We start from the raw sequence: 17,631 nt of genomic DNA, 5'->3' as shown, positions 1-17,631 counted from the left end.
GGAGGATGGCCTGGTAGGGGTTGTTAGGGATTGCTCCAACTAGCCTGTAATTCTTGTTGTTGTTCATGAAGGCCAAGAGTGTGGTGAGAAGGTGTGGGGTGGGCCACAGCATGCGTTGGATTGCATATTTGATGGAACTTGGGTCAAAACCAAACGCAAACATCAGTGTGGATGTAGGCTGATTTGGGTAATGGCTTGAATAAGACCCCACACTGGCTGGCACACACAGGAATCAGGTCTGGGATCACCTCTAGCGAAGTTTCTGTGGGGACGCCCAACTGGACCATTGAACTCGGAACTCCAAACATGTAAAAATCACTGGATCTGTGATCTGACCATGGAGTGCATGTGTAAGAACTGGGTCTCTTCACTTACTGTGGCCTGTGAAGTGGACAACTAGGTTATTGTGCTAGGCCCAAACTGATGTCTTGTTTTAAAAAAAGATGTATTTATTTTTATTGCAAAGGCAGATATACATAGAGAAGAGACAGAGAGGAAGATCTTCTACCCACTGATTCACTACTTAGGTGGCTGTAACAACCAGAGCTCCTCTGATCAGAAGCCAGAAGCCAGGAACTTCTTCAGGATATCCCATGCTGGTGCAGGATATCAAGGGCTTGGCTGACCTCAGTTGCTTTCACATGTCACAAACAGGGAACTGGACAGGAAGTGGGGAAACCAGGCATAAATTAGCACCCACACAATATCCTAGCACATGCAAGGCAAGGACTTTAGCAACTAGACTCCAGCGATGGACACAGAGTGATGCAGTTTGACTCTCAAGATCTGGTCACAAAAGATAATGTACTTTTACCAATGTCTGATGAATGTCTTCTTGTGAATCTTTGAATGACCATGTACATTTGACCGCTGAGGGCACCCTAAGGTGAGGAAGCCCAGGGACCACAGATAGGACACACACAGCTGCTTCGGTCTTCAGTCCCAACATGAGTTGGGGTCAGTTTCTAGGATCAGCTGCCAGACATGAAGGTAAAACATCTGCATGTCTCCTGGAATTGGCATCTGCCCCTTTCAGTCTCTCTGCTTGAACTCAAGATACCACGGATTAGTGTTAGGAGCTGCAGACTTAGACCTGTTGACATACCTGATAGTGTGCTGCATTGCAAAGCCTGCCTTGGGCAAACAGGGCCACAGCAAGTAGGATATTATGGCTAGAACATCCCGTGCAAAGCAAGTAGAACAGAACCTCCGCCTTGTTCCTGTTCAAATAATTAATTCCTCCCCTGTTCCAATATAGATAATTAGTTCCTCACCTGTTTCAATATAGATGATTAGCTCCAGGAAATGCCTCCCCTTCTCCTCCTCCCCTAGAGAAGAAGGTATTTATATATGAGGATTAAAATAAAGAGCAGTGGGCACAAAGTCCATGTGTCCATGTGTTTCCTGGGCCAGCAGCCCGAGAGCCAGCAGCCCGGCATTCCCAGTCCACCCTCAGGGTTTGAGCGTTGTGTCCTGCAGGTCGGGGCAGATTAGAGACAAACCATCCCTTCTGACGCATTCACACACTCCTAATCCAAAGAGTAGGCGAGCGTACTACATTGGCTATGGTTTACACCCGAAAAATTAGAATTATAGAATTTATAGCAAAAATAACTATATTAGTCTCTTTAGGAACAGCTGCATTTTGTTAAATTAGGATTATTTTCCTGAGTTACCATTTCATTTTTCTTTGCATTATCAATTGCCTTCCTTTCCTTTCTCCATGCCTCAATCACCACAGTCTAAACGCTTCTGTGGTGATGGAAACCTGGACATTTCTGGAGCTCAGTCCACCACAGTGTATCTGTCCCTCTGTAGCTCCAGGGGGCTCCCAGGAACAGTTTGGAATACTCCCATCTATGGCATCTCCACAAGAGCATACACTTCCACAGTGGGTATGACTGGAGAAAACAATTAGGAAAAGCTGAGCAATGGTTTTCTAACGTACAAAGCTAGTTGACTTCACATTTCATGACACATTGTTAGAGTGCCAAACTCGATTTCATGGGTGAGTAAGTACAGTCCTGTGTCCCCCAAGGAAGAGGAGTACATAAGTAATGACGTGTGCTGGCCATGCCTGCTATAGCTAATGTTTCTTCTTCTCCTTCTCTCTCTTTCTCGGCCTTTCTCAGCTACTTCCATTCTACTCCTCCTCCTTCTTCTGCCATACTTTAGTCTTCCACTAACTTTCTTCCTTTATCATACATCTTCTTTTTATTTCCTAGACCACATGTTTTAAATATAGGTAATTGTTCCATCATCACACATATGTGTCCATGTGTGACAGTTTTTGCGTAACTAAGTTACTGGGCTTTAGGTAATGGACCTAATCATATACAGTATAAAAAATGTATGAAACCCAAAATAAAATTAAATGAAAGAAATTCATTCAGATACTTGAGTACATTAACACAGTCTTTGAGCTGGCAAGTGGATATTAAGTTTTAGTCCCAAATAAGAAAATAAGATTGTGAAAAGAAGAAAAAAGCATATAGTTGTGACAGGAGCATCCAGATCTTCTTTAAAAGAAGTTTGTTTATTCTGAAGGTAGAGGTACAGAAAGAAAGAGCTCTTCTCTCTGCTGGTTCACTCGCCAAGGGCCACACCAGGGTGGATCCAGACCAGACCCAGGACCCAGGATCCAGGACCCAGGATCTCCATCTCTGCCAGAAGCATACCTCCCCGTGCACAATGCTTCCCAAAGGTCTTTGAAAAGAATTTTCATATTTCAGGAAATCTTCATGCTGTTTTCCATACTAACTGGACTAATTTGTGGTTATCTTTCCTCAAATCCTCACCAGTGCTTTCATTCTACTCAGTAAATTAAACCTGACAAAGAGGGAAAAAATCCATAAGGTTTCCTTCCATAGAAAAAAAATAATATAAGAAAGTATAAGAACACATTAATATATATAGAAATAAATGTTAATAAAATTAATAAAACCAAGCAATCTATTATATTAATTAAATCAATTCATAGACTTCAAATTGGAATAAGTAATTTTATTCATGAGTCATGAATTGATTTTGATAAAATTCATGGTTATTACTTTGAATTAACTACTTTATATATTGAAACTAATACATAAAGTATAATGGATATATATATATATGCATAGGTGGGCATACACACACACATAGTTGTGAATGTTTTCTTTGCTAAGTTATTCCCTTAACATAACATCATACTCTTTTTTTCCAGAGTGAAAATCCTGGTTTATTTGTATAATGCGAAGAAAAATACTGATATAAATCCCCAAAATGGAAGGTACCTCAATAAAAATGTAGCAGTAGAAGCAAGAAAAACTGTATAGTACTTGCCAATTTGAGTCTTTCAGCTGAAGGTGACAGTGTCTAGCAAAGAAACATCAGTCAAAATTATAGTTCTCAGTATTCATTTCAAACAACCCTCAGGAGAACAAACAGCACAGCTTAACCTAGCAAAACACTTTAAGGGAACACTTGGTCTCCCAGAACTGGGGTACCTGCCAAGGCCATTCACCCATACGACCAACACCAGAACAATTTTCAAATTCATTTCAGAAGACAGGATACATCCAGGCTACTCTAAGCATGAGCCATCGCCATAAAATACTTTAACTGTTTATTGCCCAAACCTCCCCACCCCATCCCCCAGAAAAACAAAAAGAACCTGATTTAAACTTTTGATTTGGTACTCTATTCCTAGAACCCTCCCCAGCCCAAAGACCCAACCACCAGGAACACACAGGAACACACAGCCACATCCAATGCTATATACCCCACACACCACTAACCAAGACACTTTTTACTCTTTTAGAAGCCACAATGTTATAGAAATACTGCCATTTGAAATGGATATAATACAGAAAGAACAGTTGCCCAGTTAGTTTTCAGCAGTGGGAAGTAAAGAACCAAAAATGGCCTTTGTAACTGGCTCCTAAGTTTAAAAAAAAAAAAAAAAAAAAAAAAAAAAAAAGATGGCCTTTCCTACCTACTCCCTTGTCTGCTCATCCAAAGTCACAGCAACACCACAGAGCAGATCAAACCCACCAAAGGCAGGTCAGAAACCTTCCCACTCCCTGTCCACCACCACCACCACCTGCTTCCTTCCCAAGAAGACTCCCAAGAAATGGGACACCTGCAGCCAATCCCTCCCCAGGTTTCTCGTCTCCTTTGTAAGAAAAAAAAAAAAAAAAAAAAGTCACTTGGAGGCCACCTTAGAGACAGCTTCTCCAGGAAACTGGCCCTGATTCTTAAGAAATGGTCGGAGAATAAAACGAGTGTAGCCTGCACTTAAAAGAAAGGAGAAAAGTCACCATGCATGGAGAGGATGCCAAGAACCAGGACAAGAAGGCAGAGCTACTGCCACCCAGAAAACCTGAAAGCATCTTTTGCTGGAAGATGCTGGAGCTGGTGCGAACCTGGCACATGGAACCTTCCCTCTTAACCCCCAAACCCGCCTCCACCATTATCAACCCCATACACTCCCAAAAGACCACAGTCTGTACAATCCAGGTGTTTGTTCACATTGAGAGTCATCTTCAAGGCAGTTTCTTCACTGAAAACGAAGACAGAAGCATTGCCCAGGCCGAAGAGTTGGGCGGAGATGTGATGTGCCAGTGCCCAGGTTCCATGGAGCCTTCACTGTCCTATGCCTTGCAAGTCACAAGGGAGGGTGGCCTCACTGCCTGGGGGCTCTGACAGCAGGGCAACTGGCACAGAAGCAGTCCCCGAGCTTCCTGTTGAACAGGAAGCACACTAAGGGTTGATGCCGGCCTGCGCAAAGGTGAGACACACTGAGGCCATCAGGTAGGCCTGGAGCATGGCGCTGGGCTGCACCAGAACCCGCAGGTAGCTGGCCACGAAGTAGGGGCCCCAGAGCAGCAGGAAGAGCAGTGTTGTGGCATAGGAAATCCAGCACAGCCTCTGCTCCGTCATGAACTCCTCCAGCACAAGCCGGTAGCGTGCCATGTCCCCGCCCCCCATGCCCAGGAGCGCGGGTGGCGTAGGTCCACTGCCAAAGCCTGCCGTCCAGTTGGTGGCCACTTGGTCGGTGGCACCTTGCCAGTGGAAGGTCCAGTTGTGACTGACGGCAGGTACTAGACGCGCTGGCCTCATCCTATGGCGATCCTGGATGAAGAAGAGCAGGTGGAGGTAGATGAGGTGTGTGGTGCCCACCACCCTGTTCATCAGCAGCCGCAAGGAGCCAAGCATGCAGGGGGCCGGCAGGCCGCTGCTCAAGGGCACATGGCGCTTCCTCGCTGCCACTGCTGCTGTCCAGCACAGGTGGGAAAGCTGTGGCCAGTGCCAGCGCCCAAGAGGTGCAAACCAAAATGGTGGTGCACGGCCAGCCGGCCAGGCGCTCAGTGTAGCAGAGGTGGTGTGCCATGGCCAGGTAGCGGGTAACACCCCCCGCAAAACAGCAGAAAGGAGGCATGATAGCAGAAGAGCGGCCAGGAAGGCGAGCAGCCCACAGCCCAGCGTGCCCAGCAGCGCCCCAATAGTGGCCATGGCACAACGCACAGCCAGCACGACTGCCGGGAGGCAGGGGAGCTCTTGCATCCCACCAGCCAGACCCAGGTCGAGCAGCAGGCAACTGCGCTACTGCATGATGAGCAGTGCTAATAGCTTGTGGCCTGCCAGGCTTACACACAGCCGGAGACTGAGCGTGGCCAGCTTGAGGCCCAGGGAGGCCGCCATGCCGCACCATTTCGCTCCTGCTCGCTATAGCCGCCTCTCCCTGTGTGCCCTCCGCCCTGGGGCTAACCACAGCCTCCCGGCTCTCTCTGGCCTCTTGGCCCACGCTCAGGCGCCACTGCTGCCGCTGTCCCCGCCACGCAGGCCTTGGGCCATCTCCCTGGCCAAGGGGGCTCACCCAGCCCCCGGCCAGCCCCTCCCCATCTCCCGCAGCCCTGACAGCATGGCCGCTACCACATCAGGAATGGTGCACTGTGACCTTCAATGAACAGAGCTGCGATGCCCCCACAGTACGCTGTATTCTCCTTCTCTTACAACACCACTGCCCACTGCTGCCCCACGGAGGTCCCTCCCCTCCGCCCGAGCACACACCTTGGCTGCCCAACAGCATACTCTTCTTATCCTCCTTTATGTTGTACATTTTTTAAAAAATTATTTTTTTTTATTGCAAATTCAGATATACAGGCAGGAGGGGAGACAGAGAGGAAGATCTGCCTTCTCATGATTCACTCCTCAAGTGACCACAATGGCCAGAGCTGTCTGATCCTAAGAGACGATCCTGGATCCTCTTCCTGTTCTGCCATGTGAGTACAGGGTCCCAAAGCTTTGGGCCGTCCTCAATTGCTTTCCCAGGCCACAAGCAGGGTGCTGGATGGGAAGTGAAGCTGCCGGGATTAGAACTGGCACCCATATGGCATTCTGGCACATAAAATGCAAGGACTTCAGCCACTAGACCACTATGCCAGGCCTTCACTTTGTAATCTTTATCATCAGTTCCACATTGGGATATACTAATTTCCCTTCTTCAGAAAAAAAAAATAGTGTATCTGTCTATATGTAAATTTACATAAGAGGTTAGATAGAAAAATATTAAAAGTAGGTGAATCTAAAACAAAATATTTCTGGGAAATTGTTTGGAACGTAAGGGTAACCTTGGCTGCTACATCAATATTTAGAGTAGCTTTTAGAAGGTATTCGCAGGATAAATGGATTGAATTTCATGATCGAAAAGGCACTTGAGGTGACATAATAATCTCAGTTAATGCCTAGCAATTTGCTTAAATTTTAACAGAAAAAAAGAATGTATTTTTGGGTAAATATAAAAACTTCATTCTAAATACCAGAATTACTTCACAGAAGACGCTGTATTAAACTGGTTGACAGATTATGTATTTTGAGACTGCTAGTTTGCATATCTGGTCTTATTACACCGTTTTAGGATGCAAACAGTTTATTAAAATGTGACTCTGCAGTTTGCTTTCTATTTCTGTGTAAATTGATGGACAAGTTTCCCAAAGCTGAAACAAGAAGAGAGGGCCAGCACGGTTACTCACCAGGCTGATCTTTTACCTGCAGGTGCTGGCATCCCGTGTGCTCACTGGGTCTTGTACCAGATGCTCCACTTTGCACCCAGCTTCTTGCTTGTGGGAGGGCAGTGGAGGATGGCCCAGGTCCTTGGGCCCCTGCACCCACATGTGAGACCTGGAGGAGGTTCTTGGCTTTGGACTGGCTCAGCTAAGGCCATTCTGGCCATTTGGGAAGTGAATCAGTCAACACAAGATCTCTGTGCATCTTTCTTGTCTCTGTAAACCTGCCTTTCAAATAAATATAATAATAATAAATATTTTTAATAAAAAGGAAAATGTGAAAGGATTTGTTCTCTTTTTTACTCTGTGACTAGCTTTTTACACATCATGAGAAGCAACTTGAACTTTTGTTAAGAATTATTTATTTTATTGGAAAGGCAGAATTACAAAGAGAAAGATCTTCCAACCACTAGTTCACTCCCGAAATGGCCAAAATGGCCAGGGCCAAGCTGAGCTTGAGCCAGGAGCTTCTGCCAGGTCTCCCAGTGGGTGCAGCATCCCAAGACTTTAGGCCATCATCTACTGCTTTTCTAGGACAGAAACAGGGAGTAGGCAGGACAAGTGCTCACACAGCATCCCAGCACATGCAAGGTAAGGAATTAGCTTCTAGACATTGATAGCCTTCTGGCATGTTATGAATATATAAAATTTGGAGTTAAATTAAGAAGAGTGTCCTCTTTTCTTCATTTTTACCATAGTTATATACCCTATATTTTTCTGCACATAATTAAAAAAAGTCTGAATAGTTTTCTACCATTGCCTAATAAGTTAGTGCAAACTTGCAGTTTCACAACACACAGGTATAATCTCACAGTCAGTGGGTAATTATGACTTAGTGAGTTGTCTATAAGATAGCTGAGGCATTATTTAGAAAATGGATATTTTCTAGATGCAATACACTCTTTCAAATCACACAGATATCAGAGGAATGCCTGTCCTTGGTCCTGTGGGACCCAGGAGCCTGGCTCTTGTTGAGAAAGTTTGCTTTTAGCTCCTAGGCTTCACCTCAGCAGTTTGATGATTTGCAGTTTCTTGTCACATGCTTCTTTCTCCACGGATTGTCCTTTCATGGACAAGGAGGGAGAGAAAGGACAGAAATCTGCCCGTGCAGAGTCTCCTCTAGGTAAGAGGAATGTTCCTGGGGAATGCCTCCAGGTACCTGCGCAGTCCTGACAGGGGCAAGAGGATCCTAGAAGCAGAGCTACCTCAAAGAAAGCTCCTGTATATTTCAGAGCTAACTGCTTTTCCTGTCAATCTTACAATATTTTTGGTTACTCTACACAACAATGCAGCTGCCTAGCTTCTTTCTGTATGCAATCTCTGTGAAGAAACCGTACTAGCTTCTGATTCTTAGAAAAGTGACAAACAATCACAGTAACAGCATATTTTCATTTTTATTTATTTATTTTTATTTTAACATCAGATACACAGAGGGGAAGAGAGACAGAGAGGAAGATCTTTTGTCTGATGATTCTCTGCTTAAGTAGTTTTAACCACTGGAGCTGAGCCAATCTGAACCCAGGAGCCAGGAACTTCTTCCAGGTCACCCACGCAGGTGCAGGATCCCAAGGCTTTGGGCTGGCCTCGACTGCTTTCTCAGGCCACAAGCAGGGACCTGGATGGGAAGTGGGGCTGCTGAGGATCCCAAGGCATTCAAGTTGAGGACTTAACTGCTACGCTACTGCTCAAGACCTGAGTTTATCTCTTGGCTGTGGAATCTAGGTTTCATGGTTTGAAAGACAAAAGTTTTATTTCTTCTATTTCATGTTGCTCATGTAGTAAATTATTCATTTAGCTATTGGTTTTAAACAGAAAATAGCATATTTTGCCATTATCTCAGGTAGTTATTGTGGGCCCTTTCATTGCTAGCAAGTAGAAGCACAAGCTTGTAATACAGACATCCTTTATTGCTGTGCAGAAAAATGTAGGGTGATAAGAGGCCACCATGCCTGATAATGTTTGTGGGGGAAAAAAACCAACCCTTCAGACTGGATGAGTAAAACCCTGCTGCTCTCTGGCAGGGTGCTCGGCTGGAAGGCCTAGAATGGTGACCTTCACCAGACCCTGAGGCCATCCTCACCTGTTGCATCTTGGAGAGAAACACCACACTTGCTGTGGATCCACCCCAGGGAGCAGCCCAGAACCCAGGCAGAGACAAAAGGAGCAGGCCTCTGAAGGGACAGTTTTCCCAATTCTTGGCTTCCCTTGCTGGCCTACATACAGAAATTATAGGCACTTCTTCCTTGGAGACAAGTTAAGATGAGCCTATGTAACATCCAGAATATAAAAAAAAAAAATATGGAATTTTTGACAGCTCTCATTTGGAAGTAAACTCCTTTCAGTTCAACTACACAATGGGACAAAGGCCAAAGGCAGGGATTTCCAAGGATCACAGCATGCCAGTCCTCCGCCCTAAACATCTGTCTACAACCTTGGGAACAGGGGCCTTTTACCCAGGAGGAGAAAGGCCTGCTGCTCCCCATCTCTAGTCCAGGGGAAAAAAAGCCACTTCACTTTCAACTCCAAGGGGTGTTTCCATGTAAAGACCTAAGGGCAGGTGCATCATCTGGAAAGCGATAGGAAGGGAGGGATCAGTATCTATCCACAGGAAAGCCCTCATCAAAGGCCTCCCCTCCAGGGGAATAAAGACCCCAGAGAGTGAGGGGGAGCTCCCAAACTAAGGGGTCTGGACAGAGGGAAGTGGGGAGGGAGAAGCCTTGGTCCCAAGTCAGTCTTCCCATCTCGGACAACACTGGCAGCTGGGATTTTTAAAGAAGAAACTCCTAGCTTTAGGGAAGAGCAAGTTTAATCCAAGAAAAAAAATGTTCAAAAGAAAAACCAACAGATTTCATAATTCAAGCACACAGTTTAATGTTCTGCCTGAACCAAGACACTGTGTCTGGATTTTTCTCCTGCCTGTGTACCTCCTGCTTCTAGGATATTCCATCTATCCCAGTACCAAAGAGGTAAATTTCAAAGCACACAACTGGGAAAGTTGAAGCAAGACAGAAGGGAAAGTCATCATTAAAGCAAAAGATAAAGTAAAAAATGCAAGCGCTTATGACCTCAGCCCTACTTTGTAATATTCTGGGCTCCAGAGTTAAACACATGTGTCCAAAATCCAGGGTAAGGAAGCCAACTTGACATGTCTGCTTTTTACAATATCCCAACAGGAGCCTTTGATGGCTTTGTGTGTTCATGGAGGCATTCCCTCCAGGAAGGGGCAGGTGAGGGGTGTGGTCTACTGGACAGCTAACCTGTGTGAGAGGTGCTGGACCGGACTCCTCCTGGTTGGTGGTGTTCCCTGCTTTTGGGAGGCAGGCTTTGTGACTGGAAGCACTGCTGGGGGGCCTCAGGCTGCTAGAAGATGAACTGTTCTTGTGTTCCAGCCTCTTGGGGAGCCAAGCTGAGTAGTCCTTCTGGTCTATCTCGTGGGGTCATGGCTCTGGAAAAACTTGATGTAGCTGAGGAGATGAGCTCAGGGACAGACTCCTGAGCCACTATGCAAGCCTCAGGATGATCTGTTAGCTGAGGGCCACTGATGTCATCTTTGAATCCATCACAGTCAGCAAATCCCACAGGAGTTTAAGGCAGCTCCATGAGACGAAGTACCTGATCTGTGTAGGAGTTCCTGCTGGGAGGCACTGGTGATGATGCTGGCTGCCTCTTACACGGAACTCTGCTTTCAGAAGGACTTCAACCAACACAAGGATGTGCATCTCTGCACCCTGCTGCCAGCAGTGATATCTGAGAGGGTCCAGCAAGCATCCTCCCAGTTATATTCCTTGGGGTTGCTCAGCAGGTGTCAAGCGTTTCTCAGCCAAGCATGCTGTTCTGTTTTAAAGTTTTAATGATTGTTGTAGTGAGTCTTCAGAGTTACCTGGCCCAGAGACACACACTTCTTGATGGTCTCTGGTTGCCCTTGGTGTTTGGTGAGCACTGACCCCTTTGGAAGACTGGGATTCTCTTGTTTTAAGTTCCGTGTGAGTGCTTGGAGTCATTATTATTACATCCTCAAATGCTTTTCCACGCCACAAGCAGGGAGCTGGATGGGAAGTGGGGTAGCCAGGATTAGAGCAGGCAGCCATATGGGATCCCAGCGTTTGCAAGGCAAGGACTTTAGGCACTAGGCTACCATGCCAGAATCTTACATACTTCTCTAAATATAATAAAAAGACAATATAAAATAATGCATACAAAATGTGTGGTGTGTCTAGCATTTTAGGCCCCTCTCAGAGCATGAACAGAACATACTGGAGTACCTGGATTCCAGTCCTGGCTCTTCCTTTATGCCCAGCTACCTGCTAACATGCACCCTGAGCAGTACCAGGTGATCATATAGGAGGTAGGAATTCACACACACATGACCCCGCCCAGCTACCTGCTAACGTGCACCCTGGGAGGTATCCACTATGATACAGGAGGTAGGATCTCACACGCACATGAAAGACCTAATTGATTGCCTACCTCACTACTTTGGCCTGGCCAAGCCCTGGGCCTTGCCAGAATTTGGGGAATGAACAAATGAATGGGCATTCTCTCTCATCCACTCTCTTCTCTTTGTGCCCCTCAAATAAATAAACTAAATAACTTTAAACAAAAAGTTGATGAACTCACTACTCACTCACAGGGCAACATCTTCACTGTTTCCTACAGTTTTTATTGCTGTGACTGTCCAATCCTAAACCAAAGCTCTGATGACTCAAAGAAGGAAAATTATGAGACAATGATTAAGGAGGCTTGTGGCATTTGAGATATGTCACCTCAGTGAGTGATATCTCAATGTTCTTGAAGTCTCTAGGTCAAAGCAATGTGGATTTCCTCCTGGCTTTACATCTGGCTGTGTTTCTTCTTTATAAAGCCACCACTATCTTCCTACAAGCCTACAGAAACCATCTCTATCCTAGCACCCTCTCCTGGTTCCTCATCATTTTTGATTGCTTCATTTATGATTTATGGGGTTGCCTTGAAAGATCCTATAATGAGGGTATGAAAATTGTCTTTTAAATCTATTTCTCCAAGGAACCTAATCCTAATCACACAGTTTTCTCCAGCAGGAAGTATATGACTCAGACGATGACCCTTTAGTAAGATGGAGAGGGGCTGAGAACTCTGTGAAAACAGCACCTAAAAATGGAACAGATAGGGTCTAGCATGATAGTAGACCTCACCTTGCAAGCTTTAGGATCGCATAAGGGCACCAATTCATGTCCTAGCTGTTTCACTTCCCATCCAACTCCCTGCTTTTGACCTGGGAAAAGCAGTAGAGGACAGTTCAAAGCCTTGGGGACCCTGCACCTGCATGGGAGACCTGGAAGAAGCTCCTGGCTCCTGGGTTGAGGTTCTGGATTGCAGCCATTTGAGAAGTGAATTACTGCATGGAAGATCTTTCTGCAAAATTTCCTTTCCAATAAAAATAAATAAATCTTTTTTTTTAAAAAAAGTAACAGATAAGAGCATTACTAATTTATGTTCCCAGAAAATATACATTATGTTTTCCTTACATCAAATGATCAAGACTATAATTGTTTCAGTGGGTTTTTTTCCTTCAGATTTTGGAATATTCACATATGTTTATATATTAATGGGTTATCTTGGGATAGGATCTGAGTCTAACAGTCAAATTCATTTATGTGTTTGTACATTTAATAAGCACGTATTTTTTTGCTTATAAATACTTTTCTTTAAAAATAATTTTGTAAATGAAGCAAAGAGTTTTGGTTTTTCAACTTTTTATTTAAAAATATTGCAAACATGATTTATTATCTAAGAAAATGTAAAACACATGTTAAACATTAAATTTGTCAAAAAGTAGTTTAAGGCCAAACTTGTGCATGTATCAGTAATGTTGAATTCTTTCAGAACTGAGGATTGCTTACTGAATGTAGATAAGCTGAATCTGCAGTGTTACTCATTATGGGTGAAGCACCCAGGCACACGGAAAACTGAATTTCTATAATTCTTGATGGATTTTTCATTTGTACTGAAATCAATCAATATAGCATTGGGGATCATCCCAGAATTCAAGAAGTGGTCACTTCCTATACATATAATACATGTTTCTAGTGGCAATAATTTGAATCTTTTAATGTTAGCTTAGTATTTCAAAAAAGGGTGAAGCTTTATGCATTAGCAATATACTAGCTTTATGAAGATGTCATTTTATTGCTTCCAAATGCATACAATGTACAAATCAGCAGAAATCATATATTTCATGAGTATATATCCTGACAGATTTTTTTTCTCTTAGTCCTTACAGAGGACAGTGTGTCTGGCTGAAGTTTTGAAGCAATATCAACTCTTCAGGGAAAGATCAACACAACAAGTACACTGTCTCTAAAAGTGTTGGTCATTTGCATCAAACCTAAATGGTGGGACACACGAAATGCAAGCACTGCTAGGCATGTTGGAATGTGGATCTATTAAGAAAAGATGAACAGGTACAATCAGTACAGTTGTGGCAGTGGATGTCTGACCTTGTGCTCTGATGGAGAATGAGGGTTGGAGCAAAAGGACACGAAAACAACGTAATGACCACATGTTTGTTCACTGGATAATAGTCACTGTAGCCATCCCATTGATGCTTATGAGAAAGGACTTTATGCTGAAGTGCCAGGCTGAACATTCAGCCTTTACATTATGTTGGTACTCTTCATGGACTTATATTTTCCTATCTCATAAAGGCAAAGCTGAGCTTTTTGGTGACATGATCAGACCTCATTAAACGGCCTTCAAATAAATAAGTTATGTCTTCTGTTCAGTCATTCTTTCTGTTTTAGGAATACAAAATAAGTATTCCTTAAACACTCTAAATTACAAATATTTACTGCATATGATAATTTATAACATCTAAATGGTTTGTCAGCCTCTCTCTCTCTCTCTCTCTCTCTCTCTCTCTCTCTCTTTCATATTGTACAGGCTGAGTGACAGAGAGAAAGGAGATTTTTCATCTACTAGTGCACTCCTCTAACAGCCACAAAGACATACTTAGGTCAGATCCAAGCTTACAGCACAGAATACCATCCTTTTGTGCATATGGGAGGCAGGGTTATAAGAATTTGAGCCATCAGCCACTGCACTCCCAAGTATATTAGCAGCAAGCTGGATTACAAGTTGAACAACTGGGTCTTCCATGGTAGCCTAGTGGAAAAACCCTGGTCTTGCATTCACTGGGATCACATTTGAGTGCAGGTTCATGTCCATGCTGGGATCCCATATGTGCAGCAGTTCATATCCTGGCTGTTCTACTTCCCATCCAGCTCCCTGCTTGTGGCCTGGGAAAGCAGTCGAGGATGGTCTGAAGCTTTGGGACCTTGCACCCGCATGGGAGACCTGGAAAAAGTTCCTGGTTCCTGGCTTTGGATCGGCTCAGCTCCGGCTGCTGTGGCCACTGGGGAGTGAATCATTGGATGGAAGATGCTCCTCTCTGTCCTCCTCTCTACATATTTGACTTTCCAATAAAAATACATAAATCTTAAAAAAAACACAGTGAAATTCCATTTAACTCCAGTAAGGATGGCCTGCATACAGAAAACTACTAACACCTGCTGGTGAGGATATGTGGAGAAAGGTATCCTTATCCACTTTTGGTAGAACTGTAGATTAATGCAGCCACCATGGAAGTCAGTATGGAGAGTGCTTGGGTAACTGAAAATTCACCTACCACATGACCTAGCAAACCCACTCCTGGGAATGTATCTAAAAGAACTGATACATATGCACGAGAAAGCAACGTGCACCCCTATATTCACTGCAGTACAATCAAGAAAAGCAAAAACATGGAAACAATCTCAAAGCCCATTGACAAAGAACTAGATTAAGAAACTGTGGTACACTTACTCTAGAGAATACTAATCAGTCATTAAAAAGAAAAGAATCCAGGCCTGGCACTGTGTCCTAGCAGCTAAAGTCCTCACCTTCAACGTGCCAGGATCCCATATGGGCAGCAGTTCTAATCCAGGCAACTCCACTTATTGTCCAGCACCCTGCTTGCGACCTGGGAAAGCAGCAGAGGACGGTCCAAAGCCTTGGGACCCTGAACCCGCATGGGAGACCTGAAAGTGGATCTCGGCACCTGGCTTAAGATCAATGTAGCACCAGCCGTTGTGGTCACTTGGGAAATGAATCATTGTATGGAAGATATTTCTCTGTCTCTCCTCCTCTCTGTATATATTTGACTTTGAAATAAATAAATAAATCTTTAAAAAATTAAAAAGTTATTTGCCACTATAAACATCTGAGTTTTAAACTAGAAAAAAATGCAGCAAAATGTATTAATTCAATTTGTGGGTCTTAGAACTGAGAAATTAAGTTTTCTGTCACTGTTTTAAAAATGGAATTATATGAGAAACCAACATGCACTCCTATGTTCATAGCAGCACAATCAGTAATTGCAAAAACATGGAAGCAGCCAAAATGCCCATCAGCAGAGGATTGGATAAGAAAGCCATGGTTCATCTACTCCATGGAATACTACTCAGCTATTAAAAAAAACAAAATGCAGTTCTTTGTGGCCAAATGGGCCAAACTGGAAACCATAATGCTAAGGGAAATGAGCCAATCCCAAAAGGTTAAATACCACATGTTTGCCTTAATTTTAGATGATATGATGTTATGTATAACATGTTATGTTATGTATGTTATATGTTGTGTATAAACTAAAATTGAAATGTCAATGAGGTGGTCACAGAAGGTGGTTAAGAACTCGCATTTACTTTTACCATATTGGTTACTCATTACTATGTCAATTAATTCCATAAAGATGTAAATTTTTGCTGATGATATGTTGGAGCTTTTAATTGATCGGCTTGATACTCTGCTGGCTCTGTCTTCAGACCAGAGAGGGCATACCTAAGAAGCCGTTGAACTTGACTGGACAATAAGATGCTGGACTCTATGTTTGGTATATGCTTGCAATGGGGGAATCTCAACTGAACTTGAACTGTGATTATGCAACAAGGTGGAGGAATCCACCATGGTGGGAGGGTTTGGGGAGGGGTGGGGAGAATCCAAGTACCTATGAAACTGTGTCACATAATACAATGTAATTCATGAATTTAAAATAATAAATAAATTTAAAAAATGAAATCCTAAAAAACATTTCATTTGAAATGCATATTCTTCCTGAAATACATTGTTTTTGACATAAATGTTGTACATTCTATCTTAGTGGCTCGATTACAAAATTTGCGTTGTTTGGCTTTATTTATTTGCTTTGTATATTTAATAATGTACCTTTACTTTCCAGTAGGCCTATTTTTTGTATTGTATGATAAATTAATTTTAAGCTTAAAAGATAAAATAAAAAGAAAAAAGAACAGATTTCCACCTTTTGCAGCCAATTGGCCATAACTGGAGACCGTTATGCTCAGTGAAATGAGCCAGTCCCAAAAGAACAAATATATGCTCACTTTAATACAAGACAACTGCCATCCAAACTACTAAACAAAAAGATATAAAGGTAACAAGGTACACACATGCAATCTCACAAATGAAGGATGTAATGGAGACCAGACTACCAAGAATCAAAAACTGATTGAGTGCCTCTCTACTCCCAAAAGTAGGCTCCCAAGAACACTTCTAAATACACCTAGACAGCAAGATACTAGACTCTCTACCACTGCATATGCCTACAGTGCCATGACCTACTGAAAGAGCAGATGCTGCAGTCAAGACTCCAGCTGAAGGACTATATTCTGTAAAACACAGGGGACGACGCAGAAGGGAGATGGGAAGGGGAAAGGAGGAAGCCCTAGACCTGCAAAATACATAAAACATAAAATTACATAAAAGTATAATTTTAAAATTACAGTTTTTAAAAAAGTTTATCACATTTATCACAGCACTATTCACAATAGGCAAGATGTGAATTAAACTTAAGTACCCACCAGTAGATGAATGGATAAAGATAAGATGATAGACCCAGCATGGTAGCCTAGCAGCTAAAGTCCTTGACTTGCACATGCCAGGATCCCATATGGATGCCAATTCATGCCCCAGCGGCCCCACTTCTCATCCAGCTCTCTGCTTGTGGCCTGGGAAAGTAGTGGAGAAAGGTCCAAGGCCTTGGAACCCTGTACCTGCATGGGAGATCCAGAGGAGGCTCGAGGCTCCTGGCTCCTGGCTTTAGATTGGCTCAGCTCCGGCTATTGCAGCCACTTGGGGAGTGAATCAGCAGACAGAGGATCTTCCTCTCTGTCTCTCCTCCATTCTGTATATCTGACTTTCATACACAAAAATAAATAAATAAATCTTTTTAAAAAAGATAACATCTTATGTATATACAATGGAATGATATTCAACAACAAATTTTAGCAAACTCCTGACATATCTTGTAACTAAGAGACTAGATGAACCTGGAGGACATGATATTAAGTGAAGTAAACTGGGGACAGAATGGAGAACATCACATTATCTCATTTATATGTCGAATCTACACAAGCTAGTCTAACAGAAAAGTACCCAGCTGTGGCTGGCCTGTGGCGTTGTATGAATATATATGTGTGTGTCTGTGTATGTGTGAGTAGGGCCGAGAGTGTGAGTAAACCTTTGTAAAGAAATTTAAACAGATGATAAACTAGGTGGA

The 17,631-nt window shown here is 43.4% G+C and overlaps 1 pseudogene; it reads right to left on the bottom strand.

Moving 5' to 3' along the window:
* Window positions 1-4,623: 4,623 nt before the first annotated feature.
* On the bottom strand, window positions 4,624-5,682 carry LOC101520554 (probable G-protein coupled receptor 27; annotated as a pseudogene).
* Window positions 5,683-17,631: the final 11,949 nt, after the last annotated feature.

Source organism: Ochotona princeps, chromosome 2 (genome assembly GCF_030435755.1).
Source record: "Ochotona princeps isolate mOchPri1 chromosome 2, mOchPri1.hap1, whole genome shotgun sequence".
Taxonomy (NCBI): domain Eukaryota; kingdom Metazoa; phylum Chordata; class Mammalia; order Lagomorpha; family Ochotonidae; genus Ochotona; species Ochotona princeps.
The sequence above is the reverse complement of the archived record's forward strand: the minus strand, read 5'-3'. Positions and strand labels throughout refer to the sequence as shown.